Source organism: Pinus tabuliformis, chromosome 6 (assembly GCF_031772625.1).
Source record: "Pinus tabuliformis cultivar Carrire ecotype Pingquan chromosome 6, CPIR1, whole genome shotgun sequence".
Taxonomy (NCBI): Eukaryota; Viridiplantae; Streptophyta; class Pinopsida; order Pinales; family Pinaceae; genus Pinus; species Pinus tabuliformis.
Window position 1 is genome coordinate 148,971,046 of NC_142292.1, and position 19,917 is coordinate 148,990,962.

Here is a 19,917-nt window from a genome sequence, read left to right on the forward strand (position 1 = left end):
TCATGAATGCTTCAAGTCAACAGCAAGGAATTACTTCATTCCAAAGATCAATGTGAGGAAACTTGATAATAATGATCCTCTAATGTGGATATTCTAAATGGGGAAATACTTTGATTTACACTAAGTGACAACCCCAAAAAAGATAAATATGGCATCAATCTATTTAGAAAAAGATCAATTTGTATGGTATAAATGGTTTCGTGAAAGTGTTGTATCTTCATCCATTTGTACAAAGATGTTGATAACATGGGATATTAAGAAAAATACATTCTCTAGTCAATTGGAAAATATTTGGCAAAAAATTCTAATTATAAAACACATTGAGCAATTCCAAAAAATGAGCCTCAAGGTAAATAAAATTTTAGAAGATAATTTGTTAGACCTTTATATGGGAAATTTAAATGAAATTATCAGCTCTTTGAACCTGAATACCTAGAACATGCTTTTAGTCTACTGAGGATAGTTTAAAGAAAAAATATCGCTACTAAAAATTTAGTCACTAATAACCATAGAGAACATTATGATCTCTCTCCTAAATCAACAAGCTTGACACCTCAACAAATGGATGAAAGAAGAGAAAAAGACTATGTTTTCACTATGATACAATGTTTAGTAAGGACCATAAATGTTGTGAAAAGAAATTATTCTACATAAATTATGAAGTTGAAGAAGATCAACAATTGGAATCGCCACAAGATCTGGAGCTAGAAAAGTATACAACAATATATTTTCATTCATTGGTCATATTAATACTTTTGATACCCTCAAGATAGGAACATATACAAAAGGAAAAAGATAGGAATGCTAATTGACTTGGGCAGACTCATAACTTCATCAATTACAAATAGGAAAAACTTCTTAATCACTTTTTATTTCTAACACCATAATTTTAAGTAATGATTGCATATGGAGGTACCATACATTTTTCATGCAAGTGTCTTCATCAATTACAAATAGGAAAAAGTTCTTAATCAGTTTTTATTTCTAACACCATAATTTTAAGTAATGATTGCATATGGAGGTACCATACATTTTTCATGGAAGTGTCATAATATTATGTTGAACAGGGGGGATTTTTTATAGGAAAAACTTCTTAATCACTTTTTATTTGTAACACCATAATTTTAAGTAATGATTGCATATGGAGGTACCATATATTTTTCATGGAAGTGTCATAATATTATGTTGAACAGGGGGGATTTTTTATTGGATAGTCCCATGGTTGCAGTCCAAATGGGTGGTATTTATGTTGTATTAGGCATACAATGGTTAAAATCATTGGGAATATTGGCCCTTACCTTGCTCAAGATCATTACCTTGCTATTTGTTGCCAAGCTAGGCCTAACTTTGTGCTCTACAAATTCCCATACAAGAGTGATATTAAGTGTATGTTTCACGATGGATAGTTCAAAATTAAGTGTATAAAAGTGGAAGGTTCATGACATATTTGTCTAGATCTCAAACTCAAAAAAGTTACAATCAAAAATAAATTTCGTATTCTTGTTATTAATGAATTATTAGACAAAGAGCAATTTTCTTTACTAATTTGTATCTCCATTCAAACAGGACTCAAATCATATGGGGCAAGAAGACATTCCCAAAAAATATTTAAGACACATAAAGGCCATTATGATTTTTTGGTTATGCCATGTGGACTTACTAATTCACCTTCAATGTTTCAAATCTTGATGAATTTTATTTTCAAATCGTTCCTTAGAAAATTTGCACTAATATTTTTTGATGACATACTATTCTACAACAAACCTTGAGAAAAACATGTACAACATGTTAACAGAATCTTAACACCATGGGAAGAGTAACAACGATATGCAAAGTCTTTCATTTTTTTTCTCCAAAAACTTATCTATCAAGCACAAAGGTAAATACATGTATAACACACACTCCCACACTAAAATCAACTATAAAAATAAAAATCAATTCAAAAACAAAATTCGATCGAAAAACATAAAAATAATGTGTTTATTTTTCCTTTCAACTTCTTCCTTGCATTTTTTATAATTGAACGAAATAGTTATGAAAATGAAATGAAAAATAAAGTCAAAAGGAAAAGTATTAATAATAACTAAATAGTTGTGAAAATGCAATGAAAAATAAAGTCAAATAGGAAAATTATTAATAATCAAGAAAAACAATTCGCAAAAAAAAATGATATAAATTGAGAGTCTATTAAATTGTTGAAAGACAAATAAAACAATAATGTTATCTTTAATCGTCCATTATATGTGAGCATTTTACCAACGGTATGAAAGGATGGTCTTTTTAAATAGTTTCACTTCAAAAAGGAGCTTATGTGTAAGCATAATTGAAGTTTGAAACACAATGAAAACATGATTTTCTATAAATATGGGAGAAGGTATTGTATAGCTTAAAACGCGCCCATAAAGCTTGATATTAAAGAGTCGAAAATTATTTCTAGTAGCATTAATTTGTTGGAAGTAAGATGAAGAAATATGTATTTAAAAACGTAAGCGATTATACATTTTTAATTGGTTTTGTTTATAAAATATCAATTTTTAACTAGTTTCATTCGCCTAAGGCGTTTCTATTTCGACCCCCGGTCGATAAACCCACGTTGAATTTTGAACTGATGGCCATGATTTATACTTGAACATCTATCTATGGTTTCCATGTGAGGAGTGCAAAGAACTAAAAACTAGAATAAATATTTTAATAGAAAACTTGTGACGTGTTAGCTCAGATGTTGTTTGCCCCCCGCCGCTCTGCCAATCATTCCTCCTCTGGTCTCCATTGCACTCAGCTCTGTAATTATGGAGGAGTTCTACCATCAGGAGATCTCACCCATGCACCACAACAACCAAAAATGAATTTCAATTAATCACGTATGTCGGCAAGACGTAACCAAATCCATAGAACAAAAGAAAGCATGCCAAAGGCTCTTCGGAGATGTCTACACACATTCCCCAGGCATTTCTTCTGTCCGATAAGCCAGGAGTTCATGAAAGATCACGTCATCGCTCCTTAAAGTAGGGTTGAGAAGGGACGATATACCTTGGAGGAACCACCAAATTAACCCATAAAGAAACTATCAAAACTATTCGAACAAAATGCCAATTCTAGTAACACGAATCGAACCACTCAAGTGCACACAAACTGCTTCCTAACAAACCAAGAATTGGCACGGGAATTAGAAACCCACTTCCAAAATTGATAGAAAATAAGTACCATAAGTACCAGGAGCCCAATATCCACCTTTCAATATCCACGATTAAATCTCGAGTGTTGAGGATGACAGTTGTATCATCTGGCACTAGGGTGATAACATGGATGCCACGCTTTCCTAAATGCATGTGAAATAGCCACATGGAAATCAACAAGTCGCCCGAACGATACATTGTAGTAACCTAAGTAATAAGCCTTGCAGCATATGAAAATGGAATTCCATATAATAATCGGAAAATAACTATGATAAGTTCGAAGTCCACAAAAGACATGGTTGACTATGTAATTATATTATTGAAGGAAAAATTCATTTTCTGCGAGCATGGTTGACTCAGCTAGGGGCTAGAGAAGGAAAATCAATATATATTCAATAGTTCATATAGAGTGCGATTTACAAATTAAAAGCTTGGATGGGCGGAGAAGATAGTTCCACATATATGTGTAACCATCATACCTATAGGTGTATAGCTACAGTTTCCCATATATTTAACTTTATAAATGTCACATATAGAGATTCCATATCCTATAAGGTTATTTGATATGAAAAGAGAGTTGTGCCTAAACTTTGTAACAAGTGATATGTATTTATAAGTGAATAAAACGGTCCATCAAAAATTAATTAAAAATCATATTGTTGCCACTCTAGCAAACAACAGAGCAAGACTAAGCAAATGAGATTATAACGAATTCATTGTTGTTTAGGTAAGAGATATAAAACATAAATTACTCTAATGTTGTTATTGTGCTGGGATAAGGTAGATGTGTAGGTATAATGTAGGTATATAAACAATTTTAAATGTTGATTCAATTAAAAAACAATAAAAAGTTAAAAGTAATATAAATGGGATGAGTGTAAATATTTAAATGTTGTATTAATTAATAATAAAAAAATAAAGTAATAAAAATAATAAAATTTAATTTGTTATATTGTGATTTTGTAATTAACTTGTAAATAGTTTTTGTTACAATACCATGGGATATTACCATGGCTTATTAATACCACATGCCCAAAAAAATAACTTATTTTACAATCAAAATATTTTATAACCATATGACAAGATTTTAACCATGGATATTCACAGGCAATTACCGTGGATGTTATTAACTTGTAAATAGGCTTTGTTACAATACCATGGGGCAATAACATGACTTATGAATAGCATTCCCAAAAAACATAACTTATTTCATAATCAAAATATTTTATAACAATATGACAAGATTCTTAACGATATTTACCTCCACTTTGTCATTGATATTATGAACTTGTGGAAAATGTGGAGGGCAGAGAGAGATACTTTCTTAAACACAATACAATGAGATCAAATTTAAGAGAGAGAGGAAGGGAGATAGCGAAAAATATGGAGGGTGAAGAGAAAGAGAGTGATGGGGGGCAAGAGAGAGAGAGAGAGAGAGAGAGAGAGAGAGAGAGGAGGGGATAGAGGGAGAGAGAGATAGAGTTGGAGGGGTGATAGAGGGAGTAAAGAACAAATACAAAGAGATATAGAGACGGAGAGAGAGAGGGAATGATATGGGAGAGATGGAGAGAGAAAGGGAGAGAAGGGGAAGAGAGAGAGAGGGAGACACAAAGATGGAGGGAAGAGAGAAAAGGAGTGAGGGAGGGAGATAGTGACATAGTTGGAGGGAAGATAAAGAGAACAAGTGATGGGGGGAGAGACAAAGGGAGGTGGCAGAGAAAAGAAGATAGGGAAGGGAGAGAGAGGAGGAGCGCGGGAGGAAGATAGTGACATATTTGGAGGGAAGATAAAGAGAACAAGTGTTGGGGGGGAGAGACAAAGGGAGGTGGTAGATAAAGGGAGACATGGGAAGGAAGAGAGAGGAGAGAGAGATGGAGTTGGAGGGGGACAAAGAGGAAGGGAATAAGAAATACATAAAGGGATAAAGGTGGAAAGAGAGAGGGAGTGACAAGGGAGAGATGGAGAGAGAGAGAGGGAGAGAGGAGAATGGGAGGGAAGAGAAGAAAAGGAGAGAGAGAGAGGGAGAGAGGAGAGTGGGAGGGAAGAGAAGAAAAGGAAAGAGAGAGGGAGAGAAGGGGAAGAGAGAGAGGGAGAGAGAGATAGATAGATATGGAGAGAGATTGTATGTTTGGGGGGTGAATAGAGATAGGGGATAAGAAAGAGACACAAAGATACAAATATAGATATTATATAATATTATATAGCCATCCTAGTTCCATCATCCCTAGACCTATTAGACGTTGAGAGGGAAAAAAACTCTCAAAGTGCAAACCTTTCCTCAAGTTTTGCACTAAAAAAGGAGGCTTGCAACTCAAGAGATTTGATCCCTCTCGATGCTTGATAGATTTGGGTTTAAGATGGATCTAGGCTAGTATATATATATATATATATATATATATATATATATATATATATATATATATAACCACGTAAATGTATAATGTGTGTACCTATACAGATCAATGAGTAATTTCAATAGTTTTCATTGAAAATTAATATGGTTATAAAAAAGTGAGTCATCTTTGTGCTAATCATTTTATATTTATACAATAGATATTAGTAAAATAGAAGATAAAGAATATTATTTAAATTTCAAAATTACAAATTACTATTAAAATATTATTAATAAAATATTTGAAATATTGTTAATTAACAATTATTTTAAAAAATGGCTGTAATTTAAAAAACATATAAAGTTTAATGTATTTAGTTGAATTTAGGTGACATAACCTTTGAAACAATGAATTTAGTTGAAGTATAAGACAAAAGGACAACTATGTTATAAAATTATATATTACAAAGCCATGGTACACATAAAATATGTAGAAACACAAACATAAAAAACACATAAAACAAGAGAGGTATAGATATATGTGGTTCACCCAATTTTGGCTACATCCACGAAGAAACAAAAAGTTCTTTCTTTTATATTATCCAGCAAAATGAACATATAGAACTTACAACAGATCCACTATAATTTTCTCTTCGCTCTCAGACATTATCCTCTCTCTTTCTCCCTCATAATACACATATACACAATCGCAATACATTTCCCTCATATAAATCGATGAGTTTCCTTCTAGGGAAAAAACCCTACTTCTACTGTCAGATCATCTTCTTAATGAATGGTCCAAATTGACTACAAAATTACAATATTTTACAAGGCAATTTTATATTGATTTTATAGTATTTATGGGGTATACATCCAACTAAAACAAAGACCTTTGAATCAGGAAGATAATGAGGCTTTGTAGAGTCTCATGAAAATTTTGTTTTTGACACTATTTTCATCCATTTTTCCTCTTTTTATCATTGCTATCAACACAAATAAATAGAAAACTATATATTTTGAGATGGTAAGGTACTCAGATGTCTTATCTTTCATATTTATTGATGTGCCTTATTATTAAGTTAAAATATTGTAATAGCTACGGAATTAACACGATTCTATAGTTGTTTCATGATTCCGTAGCTATCTCCATGGTTTGTCGGATTCCAGTATGCCAGCCAAGCAAAGAAGCACATGGGAAGATGGGGATTGATCTCCTCATGGATCTCCTCCTATTTGCCCAAGCCAAATCATCAAGGAAATCACCCAGTGGTGCAGTCAAAGAAGCAGGTCAATATGTGGATAAACAAAGCAGCGAGAGTTCAAATAGATCACGAATCTCCAATTTGATTTCCAAATAGAAAATCATCGAGAAACATTATTTCTATGTTAACCAAAAGCGAGGACACATATATGTAATCTGTAATTGACAATATGAAGTTTCATAACTCTGTTCTTTTTAATTGAAGAAATATTCTTATCAATCTCATGCGTAGTTAGCTATTGAATTAAAGTGTTAAAACCTGTTGTTTTGTGGAGGGCCCCTGCAGACAGTCGAGGTTCTTTCTTTTATTTCTAACTCAGTTCATTTCGCTTTCATTATTTCTAGAATTGCATTATCATAACTTCAATTTCTTTGTAATTATTTGTTTACAATATTTTGTTTGTTGTTTGTGAATTTCAAGTCATTTGTATGCTTTCTAAAATAGGACTATGTACATAACCCTCTTCTTTCCATAGCAATTATGTTTGATCGGATCGCATTCTTTCTGTTTTCAATTTATTATTTCAAATAGAATTTTTAATTGCATTTTTTATTTCCTATCAGGTCCATATGGGAGTCAAAGGGGCGTTGAAAAGGTGAACGTGACAGGTTTATGAAGTAGAGTGTTAATTCTTTTGAGTTTTGAAGGTTTGCCATATGCTAAAGGTCATGCAGGTTGAAGAGGCGTGATCAAGTGATAGCTTGATAAGTACGTTGAGGTGTGCTGTGGGGAAGCAATTAGCACGAAGGTTAATTAAAGCTCAACCCCCACAGTTGACCGTGATGTCAACATGGTTGACCAAAATGTGTGGCCAGAAATTACTGCGGGGGTTCAACCTCATTGAAGCTCCCGTACATTCTTTACCCCCGCAGTGAGCTCCCAAAGCCTTCCGCCCCATATCGCTCATTCAACATCTTCCACTGCTTTCATCTATTAATTGCCCACATCACTCACCATACCCCGCCACTTCATCCACTACTCCATTAATGCTCAGCCATCAGCATAACCATAGCCTCATGTAATAGATTCTAACAGTGAGCATCAATCTCCCATCATTCTCTGATTTATATTACTTCTTATTATCTTGTTTTCTTGAAATGAATGAGGTGTTTTTACCCTCAAATGTAATATTTTGTAATGATCTTTACTTCAAAGCAGTTAGAGGATAGTTAGGTAGTTTGACAGTTTTCGTGATTACCAACTGTCTCATAGTGTATAAAAAGAGGAAAGTTTACAAAGAAGGAGTTCGAACTTTGGATAACCTGGATACTAGGCCACTGTATTCCTGATACAACTATTGATTAACAAAGAATTAGAAGTTTTCCATACATTGTTGGGTATGATTTTGTGACTTCTCTATTATGTGTCATCAAATTTTTTCTTCCTTTAAGTATGGTAATGAAGCTACAAGCCTTTATTTTCTTATGTAAATGAAGTTAAAATCCCTTAAAAGATCACTCCTATACTTGAAGTTCCCATCTCTACAATTCTTCTAAGTTAAAAGGTAGTGGTTTATGTGTATGACATCATATTATCTTTAACTTCTCCAAGTGTCATAGATAGTAGATCCTGTGTAAACCAACATATTGTCTCTGATTTCTTCAAGTTTTCTTTATTCATCATTTATATTCAGCAATCAAATGGCATTCTAATATTTTCATGTCACCTAAGTATTGATGGTTAAAAACCAAGTCTCCCACGTCCTTTATTCGAGAACAAAACATACAATTAAGTGACAAACAAGTGACAAGAATCATAAACATTAATGTCTTAAGCACAATTTCTACACAGCAAAGAAATTGGTTTCTTAAGGTACAACAGCAGGCATGCACATCAACATGCTCGCTGTTCCACAAGCGGTCACACCCATGGCACAAACATCGTGGGAGCGCAAGTCACCTGACCGATTACGGTAATCAGCCCCTAACAAGCAGGGGGTTGATTCTCAGAACTAGTCACTACCTACAAGGGGGTTGCTATGCCCCAGGTGGGCATGCCCACTAGTAGGACATCGACCCCCTCCTTGCCATATACTTGACTCCAAGAATCACGCCATGGTAGGAAGGGACACTATATAAGGAATTGACCCCTGACAGTCGAGGGCGTGATTCCGGGAATCACACCCCTCACCTACTGAAGGTTTCTTCCGAGAATGGCCCCCTCGCCTCTCGGGGGTCGATTCTTGGAATTAGCCTCTAGCCTGCCAAGGGCTGATTCTCATAATCAACAACCTACCTACTAAGGGAATCGACCCCTAGCAGGCCATAAGGCTAATTGGATTCCCCTAGAATGTCAGGGGGTTGATTCTCAGAATCATACCCTAGCCTACCAGGGGTTGATTCTCAGAATCAACCCCCTGGCATTGGGGAGGCGTTGTGCTTTGAGCCGGCTGGCCCAAAAGTGGGTGTGCTATACCACACTATAGTTGGCGTACAGGGTAGCATGCCTACTGTGATGTGAGATTGTTCCCCCACCTAGGGCATAGCATCCCCCCACCTAAGAGGGGGTCGATTCCTAGAAAATTAGTATCATGTTCAACTATGCTTTACAAGGGGACTAATGTTTTACTTAAAGTAAATAGATAATGAGATGAAGCCTCCTTGGAATCTATCGTATGCTTCGGTCGTTCCTTGTCTTGAATGCTCCAATCCTAGATTTCATTGTTAACTAGAAACTACATAGTCAAATACCACAAGCCAATGATTCATGGAATCTATGCAACATCATCTAATCACTTCATTTAATAAATAAACATGGTGTTGAAATATATGAAATCATAACATCATATATAAGAAATCAAATAACTCTTTTCATTAACAGAAATGGAGTGAGTTATAACCAAAAATAGGTGTTGATCTTGTACAAGAGCTCCTCCAAGTTGACTTGTCCTTTCCTTGTCACAAAGTGCACCTCTAATGACCCTAATGTATGGAAAAGTATCTCTCACAACAACAGCATAAGGGTAGGATCCCCCTCCAAAAGAAAACCCCTTGCCTATGGATGGAAATAAATATATAGGTGAAGGAGGTAGCTCATGAATTCTTATCATTTTACCAATCTGGACTTGAGATCCACTCTTGATGGGAGGATGAGCTTAAGGGATAAGGGATGAAAACTCCAAGGTAGGATAGGATAGGATTCAAGATTTTTATCTGGCATAAATGGCTACAACATATTGTGGAAGCTTTGAGATTCTTTTTTGTTTTCCTGAATTTCTGGAATCAGCACACCCCCAACGCTGAGAAACCTATTGATGATCAATGCAAGTGCAGAATAGGGAAATCTGGTAGTCAACATTGGCTAGAAAGGGGTTAGGTTGCATTGGTCCTTAAAATCACTGAAGAAAGGTGTTTTGAGGTAGAAACTCAATGATTATAATGAGTTATTCTTAGGGATTTGTGCAAGGATGATGAAAAGGGGTGAAAGGATGTTGCTTGATCTAGTTAAAGGCTTACTGACTAGATGGGACAAAATGGCCTTTAAGAGATATCTCCTTAAAGCACAAAGTTAGAAATGATAGTTGATGACTGAAGTTCTTTACCTTGTGACAAGGCGGGATCAAGAACAACTGATGAGATCATCATTTGTTACAATACAATTACATCATGACATATTTGTTGAGGGATGCATACCCATACTCATCACATAAGCTAACATGACATGTACAATGATCAAAATACACGTCCAGAGATGACTAATGGTGGACTCGTGCATGGATGAATGCCTATATGATCATATCCATCATACATTGTAATCGTGTATTACTCCTAAAAGTGCAGCCCAGATGGATGAAACTAGATTCAGGGTCTTCTATCTCATTCACATGACCAATCAATGTATGAGTCTAACCATGTGAATCAATGAGCTGAAATCAAACATGGATGACACCATCTGATTACTAACCAATGATGTAAGTCATTAACAGATGTGAGAGAAACCACCAATGATGTTAATGTCTTCTCAATGTACTCCAGTACAGTCCTGATGGTGTGAATAAATTAGTTGATGCCAAACACAAGAAAGTATATTTTAGTCGAAGGCCAAAAATATAAACTTTTTGCTGAGAGTGAGGAAACTTTCCTTTGATGCATGAAAGAACCAAGGTACCAAGGGGTGTTTCTAAGTCAACTTCCTTGATAATGAGTTGATGTTGACAGGAAGTGAACTGTCACAGGAGGGTGTTGGTGTATCCCACATCAATGACATGAAACACTAATGATGATTTGAGACAGAATGATCAAAATGGTGTTGATATAGAACTGGATCAGGAAATGCATACATGGAATGGGGCCCAATGCCATAATTGCCACCACGAAGATCTAGAAGGAGGAACCCGAAGATCCAGAGGAGGAGTAGTGTCTCTTCCACTCCCAGATGTGGGTAAAGGGATCCCCACTACATTTCATTGTCGAAAGTGCGAGCCAAAAGAACCTCATTTCGACAAAGGTCGTGAAGTTGCTGGGCTTACCAACCACAATACATCCACAAACCGTAGACCATCGGGTGGCTTCACCTAGGATAGGATCTTCATGTGAGCCAACAGTGTTACCATCCACACAACATCAAGCCCTTCATGGATGAGGTATTGTGTGACATTGCTCCCCTTGAAGTTTGTGATGTATTATTAGGACAAACATACTTGTGGAAGCGACATGTTGTGTATGAATCAAGGCCCCGTGCTGTTATTATTACTTTGGGAAATTAGTTGTACAGGATACCGGAGGTATCACCACCTACTGCCATCTCTTTGGTTACTGCAAAACAATGTAGTAAGCTCATTTCCAAAACCGGGAAATTTGCTTTCCTGATGATATGCCCTCAAGGAAAGAAGAAGACAGTGGCCACGACCTCCAGACAGGGTCCCTCCACATGACAACTACAGATAGACAAGGTCATGGAGGAGTATGAGGACATCTTCACATCCCCCATAGGGGTTCCTCTGCACTGTCAGGTCAATCACTCCATTGATCTGACCCCAGGTGCACTGCTACCTAATGGACCAATCTATCGGTGCTCCATTGTAGAAAATGATGAAATCAAGAGGCAGATTCACGAGCTGCTACAGAAATGTCACATCCATCTAAGTTCATCGCCCTATGGGAGCCTGATAGTGTTGGTATAGAAGAAGGATGGGACTTGGAGACTCTGTATTAAATGTCGGGCGTTGGACAAGATCACTCTCCATAATAGGTACCCAATCCCACAGATCGATGACCTCCTGGACCAACTGAAGGGAGAAAAATATTTCAGCAAGATCGATTTGAAGTCAGGATATCACCAAGTACCAATCGAACCCTCCGATGTGTGGAAGACTATCTTCAAAGCCAAGGAGGGCCTTTTCAAATGGTTAGTTATGCCTTTCAGATTGACGAATTCTCCTGCAACCTTCGTGAGGCTAATGGATGATATCTTGCAGCCATAAACCAACTCATTTGTAGTGGTATACTTGGATGAAATCCTTATCTTTAGCCAGAGTTGGGAAGAGAACCTCCAGCACATTCGGCAAGTTCTCCAAACACTGCAGCAACACAAGTTATGTGCCAATTTGGAGAAATGCACTTTTGGCATGACCCAAGTTTAGTATGTGGGATAAATTACTGATGAACAGGGGGTGCATATGGATCCAGCCAAGATCCAAGTCATTCAAGATTGGCCCTCTCCAACCACTCTAACGGAGCTCTACAGCTTTCTAGGTCTTGCCAACTTCTATCGTAGGTTCGTGTTGGGATTTTCTCATATCACTTGGCCCTTGAGTCAAGTCACCAAGGGAGGAGTGAAAGAAAAATTCTTTTGGTCTGAATCTCAATAGAAGGCATTCATAGAGTTGAAAGACTGCCCCTGCTTGGCACCAGTGCTCGCATTGCCAAACTTGCAACAACCATTTGAGGTTGAGATGGATGCCTCTGACTATGCTATTGGGGAAGTCCTTACTCAACACAGGCATCCAGTGGCATATCAAAGTGAGACACTTTCAGACACATTACGGAAGTATCCCACTTATGACAAAGAGATGTATTCCATTGTGCAGGCCTGCCGACAATGGAAACATTACATTTTGGGGAAGGAAATAGTCATCCACACAGACCATTGACCCCTTGAGTTCATACAAACCCAAGGGAAATTACAGAATGATTGCCATCAGAAGTGGTCCACATACCTGCAATACTTCCATATGAATATCAAGTATAAGAAGGGCAACACCAATAATGTTGTAGATTGCCTCAGTCGACCACCGATCATGTCATTAACCACCATGCTCAACTCTTATGGGCACGAGACTTCTGAATGGCCACTTCTCTACAAAAGCGACCCAGACTTTGGCCACACATACTAGACACTCTTGGAGGGTTGACATGTTCCACATTTTCACCTCCAATATGACCTGTTATTCCACCTGGGTCAACTTTTTGTTCCTTCAAGCGAGCATGCCAAGATGATTTTGGAAGCACACTACAATCAGGCTGCTGGGCATTTCGGGGTCGAGAAAACGGTGGCAGTACTACAGAAGTATTTCTACTGGCCGAATCTTCGACAGGATGTCAGGAAGTACATCAGATCATGCACTGCCTAAGCCATTGCCAAACTGTCAAGAGGAAAGGCCTCTATACTCCACTGCCTACCCCTAGTCAACCTTGGGAATCCATCTCCATGGATTACATGTCAAGCCTTCCTTCCATTAATCATGGAAACAACTATGATTTTGTGGTTGTCGACAACTTCTCAAAGATGGCCATTATGGTAGCCTGTGAGAAGAATATATCAGTGGAAGCCACTACTAAACTCTTGTTTGAACGAGTGTGGGTTCACATTGGGATCCCACAAACTATCATCTTAGATCGCGATAGCAGGTTCCTCAGTACATTTTGGTCCAATCTCTGGTCAATGCTGGACACCAAACTCACTAAGTCCACTACCTTCCATCCTCAAACTGATGGCCAAAAAAAGGTTGTCAACAGGATGATTGTACACATTTTGTGCATGTACAACTCAAAGAATCCATGCACATGTGATGAGAGCCTCCCCTATGTTCAACAGAGCTCAACCGGGCTCTCCACAGCTCGACTGGCCACAACCCTTTTCAAGTGGGCTTGGGTTTCCAACCACTATGTCCCATTGATGTGACCATGCCATTTCGAGCTACTCACATAGATTCGGCTCATGTCTAGTCCGAAACAGATAAGGAAAATAGCCTCATTGAGCAGATTCAACATATTTTCCATTAAGTCCATGACATTCTCAAGAAATCAAATGCCAAGTACAAGCAACGACATGATCAACATCGGGTGCCACACAAGTTTTAGGTGGGTGACAAAGTCAAGTTGCATTTGCAAAAGGAATGCCTTACTGGAGCTTATCGGAAACTCAGACCACTCCAATATGGTCCTTACACCATTACCAAGGCTATGGGAGACAATGCATTTGAGCTCAACATTCCCCCATTCCTTGGCCTGCACCCAGTGTTCAATGTGGAATGCCTTCAACCATACTTTCCACCATTACTAGACACATCCGACATTACAGAATAGATGACACCCATAGAGTTAAATCCAGATTGCATGGAAAAAGATGCAACTGATCAGATCATGGACACACAAATTAAGCACACTCAACAACAGAACATTCAACTGTATCGAGTAGTCAAAGCAGGCCAACTCCTTCACCAGGGCAAGTGTCTCACCAAGGACCAAGTTCAGCAGAAGTTTCCTCATCTCATGGAGGAACTCAACGTAATGGGGACCATTGCTTCCTAAGGGGGGAGGAATGATCCAGGTGGATATTGGTGGCAACCCACCAAGTCCACTTGGACACCCACCATTGCTTCTTTCAGCATTTGATTTTCCTTAATTGTAGCACAATTTACTATGTTTAGTAATTTTTTGGGTCCTAAACTTCTAGAGCCGTTTTGAGTCACTAAATGATGTTTTTTGGGAAAACTGGGAGCAACATGGGTCCATGGACTAATGTTTCTCTTCCCAAAGTTGTAGTTCTCGGATAGGCCTTTCTAACGAGATATTGTATGCGTCAAATGGAGATCGTATGCCAAAGCTACGACCCCGAGAAGTTGATGTACCAATTTACCCAAACAGGGCCCACAGTTTGGCGTTTCATCTTCTAGAGTTGGATTTTGGATGGTTATGGTTTTCCATTGTTTCTCAACAATAAATAGGCATTCGAGCCTCATTTTAACACAGTTCAGAGGCATGTAGCAACCACATATCTTCTCAGAGATAAGCTACCATCACCCTAGCTATTTATTTCCATTGTCTGTTTGTAAGCATATCTCAATATTTTACATTAATGAAATGAAGTATTATTTCCGCTGCATCTTTGTGTTTGTGGTTATCTCTATAATTTGTTGTGTTCCTATTTAAATCTGGATTATTACACCTTTCCATGGACCATGATCCACAGGCCGGCTGACTCGTCTTACATTTCTTTACATTATTTTTGGGCGGACTACCCTTTGACTTCAACTTATTGCAATTGTGCTCCACGCATCCCGCGGAGTCTTTACCCTATCTTTATCCAAAACTTCAGGCTTTGTGCCCCATGACCATTGCGCGAGGCTTCTGCTACCCAACAAGAATAAAATGAAAAGGTGTGGTGCTAATGTGACAAATTTTTACCCCCAAAAAAATTCGTTTGATGTTTGGAAATGTTCTCGGAAGGTTTCAAACCCCATTTTTCCAAATTGGGTCCCGCTTGTAAAAAAGGTCCCATGAGTTGATTCCTTCACTTTTTCCACTCCAAATGCATCAATATGGATGCCCAAAAATATAATGATCTAATTTGGATCATAGGATCAAGAAATATATTTTTTTTGGAGGTCATAAAGTGGATGTGAAAAATTTTATGGCAAAATGTTTGTTATTCCAACAAAATAAAGTAGAGACTATAAAGACCCTAGGGATCCTTTAGCAATTAACCATATTAGGATAGTTTCAATGGATTTTATTACAAGTTTACCCAAATTTGAGGGAAAAAGTGTCATTATGGTAGCGGTAGATTGAATGACAAAGTATGCCCACTTTTCCTCTCTTTCTCATCCTCTTAGAGAAAGTATTGTGGCAGAAATTTTCATGGAAATAGTAGAAAAGCTATATGGAATACCAAAGATTATTGTAAGTGATAGTGATCCAATTTCCACGGGAAATTCTTGGATTGAATTATTCTCTTGTTTGGGTGCTCAATTGGCTCACATCTCATCTTACCATCCTCAATATGATCGGTAAACTAATATTATCAATAAATTTTTAAAATAATATTTAAGTTTCCTTGCATAAGATAAATAGACAAAATGGGTCAAGTGGTTTCATTCACAAAATTGTGGTACAACATATCCTTCCATACTTCATAAAAAATGTCACAATTTATGGAACTTTATGGAATTCATGCTCCACCCATCACTTCACCCTTGAAACGGACTATAAAGGATCAAGGGGTAGAGGACCACATCCAACATGTGAGGCCACTATAATACTAGTGATTCCCCCATTAATATTTTCATTGTATCCTTTATTTTTATTATTTTTCTCCTATTGTCCCCATATTTTTATTAGTGTGCCCCATAGAAACCCTCTATTGTTATTGTTGTGCCCTTATGTTATTAATTTTAGGTCATCTTGATTATGTTGTGAATGCTTAGCCTCTTATATATAGAAGGGAGGTTTAGTCATTTTTATCATCCAAGAATTGTTAATTTGTGTAATGTAAAGGAGGGTGCCCCCTCAAAGACTCTAAATTATAAGGTGTTGATCTATCTTTTCTATATTTTTGTGAGCTGGTTTCCTAACATTTGGTACAGAGCTTTGGATTCTAGGGTTTCGCTTCTCCAAACAGGTCATCGTGGCATTTTTGATATAACTATTTTGCTGCAACATTTCAAAAGCTAGAAAAAAACCCCATTTGAGCTGAAATCATTCTGAAATTCACATCTGAATTTCAGAGCTTGTCTCGCTATATTTTCAGAGATATGATATGCAGAAGTTAGGGTTTTTTGCAGATTCCCAAATTACATTCTAAACAAGTGAGTTGGGGAAAATTATCATAACTTTTGCTAAGAATCAGATTGAAATTTCATAAGAAGTTTTAGAAACAGGACGTCCTATAACTTTCTATATATCAGTTTTGGTTACTAAGGTTGAAACAACGACGCACGACACTTCGTACAAGTTTTCTCTACTAAAGTAGTGTATAATCAGGTCACCGTGGGAGTTTTGGCATAACTCTTCCTTGGAGAATCCATTCTTGATCACACTTACAAGGTTAGAAAGAGGACTCAAAGGGCTACATCACGACGCAATTTCAAATATAAAAGGTCCACAGTTACAGAGATACAATAGATTCAATATTGAGCTCTTACAAAGTGAAAAAAAAGGTGTGTAGTTTTTTTTTTTCATAAGATTGGTTTGAAAAATTAGTTTGAAGGAATTCAAAGGGAATAGTGAAGAATTATTAGCATTAATTGATGCCCTGAAGAAAGAAATTGGAAAGACTTAGTAAGAAAACTAAAAGCTCTAGCATGACTCGTGAAGAAGAGGAAGAAATGCAATATGATATATCAAAATTACAAGACCAAGTACAACAAATTTCAATGCCACAGAAGGTAACAGAAGTCAAGACGAATGGCGTGGAAGCTAATATGAATGGCATGCAAGTTAAGATGGATTGCATGGATGCTAAGATGAACGGAATGGACATTAGGATGCAAGAACTGAAGATAAATTTGAATAAGTTGCTACAAGAAATGGTTACTAATGGTGAAAGGGTAGTAAAGGAAACTCATGATGAGAGAAAAAGAAATATTAATCATGATTTCATAGACTATATTGTTGGATTGAAGACCCACCATGTTCCAAAAATCGATATGAGGAAGTTTGATGACAAGGATCTCGGAACATGGATACTACACATCAAGCAATTTTTCGATCTCCATAATGTACAAAACACACAAAAGGTATGTATTGAAACTTTATATTTGGAATCAAATTAGTTTTTATGGTATCAATGGATTTTCTCTCGTAAACAAATTGTCATTTGGGAAATTTTTACAGAAAAATGATAGCACATTATGAGGATACAAAAGCAACACCTTTTTTAGCCAATTGATATATCTCAAACAAAAGGGCTCAATGATGGAGCACATTGAGGACTTCCAAAAATTTAACATAAGGGTAAAATATATTCCAGAGGAGTATAGCATTGATGTGTTCAAAGGAAGTTGAAAGGATAATATTCGACATGAGGTTCACCTTTGGGAGCCTGATGCATTGGAGAAGGCATTCACGTTAGCAACAAAAATGGAATTTTTTTTTATGTAAAATAGGAGGCCTACCACTCACAATTATAAAGATGAAAGTGTTGCTTCCCCTAGCCTTCCACAACCTGCAAGTTTGACACCACAACAATTGGAAGAAAAAGGAGCAAAAGGGCTTTGTTACAATTATGATAGTGAATACACTAAAGTTCATAAGTGTGCTGAGAAGAAATTATTCTACATAGATTGTGAAGAGGAGGAAGAAATGGAACAAGATATGTCAAAAGAAGAGGATATACTCCAGGAAAAAACCCTAGATAAAGAAGAAATTAATCCAACCATATCGTGTAATGCATTGGTTGGAATTACCACTCAAACTATCAAGATAGAAGGACATATCAAGAAAAAAAAGGAAATAGTGTTGATTGATTCGGGAAGTACCCATAATTTTATTCATTGTAAGATAGCCAAGGAATTGAATTGCTTCCTATATCAAGTACCAAAGTGTCAAGTGATGGTTGCAAGTGGAGGAACCATAAATTGCTCGGGAAGGTGCCATAATATCAAGCTATCCATGGGAGAATATGTATTGAATAGCCCAATGCTTTCCATTCCAATGGGTGGTGCTGATGTTGTACTAGGAGTCCAATGGCTACAATCCTTGGGTACAATAGCTTTTAATTTTCAAGAAATTTTCATGAAAGTTTGTGCGGAAGAAAAGGAAGTTGAATTAAGGGGTATTGCAGTGAAACTGGGAAAGATAATCAACTCTAACAGTATAAAAATTCTTCTAAAGAAGGAACAAGGAGGTGTAATTACCCAATTATGTTCGCTAGAGGTTCCCACATTGAAATCTTCTATTTTTCCAGATCTCCAAAAAGTCTTGGACAATCATTCCAAGATATTTGAGACTCCCAAAGGCCTCCCACCTATTCGTGATCATGATCATGCTATTCATTTGATTATAGGAAGTGTTCCTCCAAACATCAGGTCGTACAAATATCCCTGCCCAAAAGAGTGAAATTGAACGTATGGTTGTAGAAATGCTAGAGGCTAGTATAATTCAACCTACTCAAATTTCTTTCTCTACTCAATTAGTATTGGTGCACAAGAAGGATGGATCATGGCGCATGTGTACATACTATAGGGAGCTCAACAAGATCACTATTAAAGATAAATTTCCAATTCCTCTCATTGATGAATTATTGGATGAATTGCATGGATCTATTTACTTCGCCAAATTAGATCTCCATTCAAGATATCATCAAATCATAATGAAGAGTGAAGACATTCTGAAAACAACATTTAGAAATCATGAGGGTCATTATGAATTTTTGGTCATGCCTTTTGGCCTTACCAATGCACCTTCTACATTTCAAGGTTTGATGAATTCCATTTTCAAACCCTTCCTTAGAAAATTTGTGTTAGTAATTTTTAATGATATAATAATCTACAACAAGTCTTGGAAGGATCATGTTGAACATGTTGACAAGCTGCTCAAACTATTAAAGGAGAAACAATTATATGAAACATTCTCCAAATGTTTCTTAGGAGTACAAGAGGCAGACTATCTGGGTCATATTATATCTCATGAAGGTGTTAAGGTAGACCCTAGCAAAATTAAATCCATTAAGGAATGGAAAATCCCCACATCCATAAAGAATCTATGAGGATTTCTCGGGTTGTCAGGGTATTATCACAAGTTTGTTAAGAATTATGGGAGAATAGCAGCACCTCCAACAACATTATTGAAGAAAGATGCATTTTCATGGACTCGAGAGGCAATGAAGGCCTTCGAACATATTAGAGATGCAATGTGCGAAGCACCAATCTTAGCTATGCTAGACTTCACAAAAACCTTTATTGTGGAATGTGATGCTTTAGGAAATG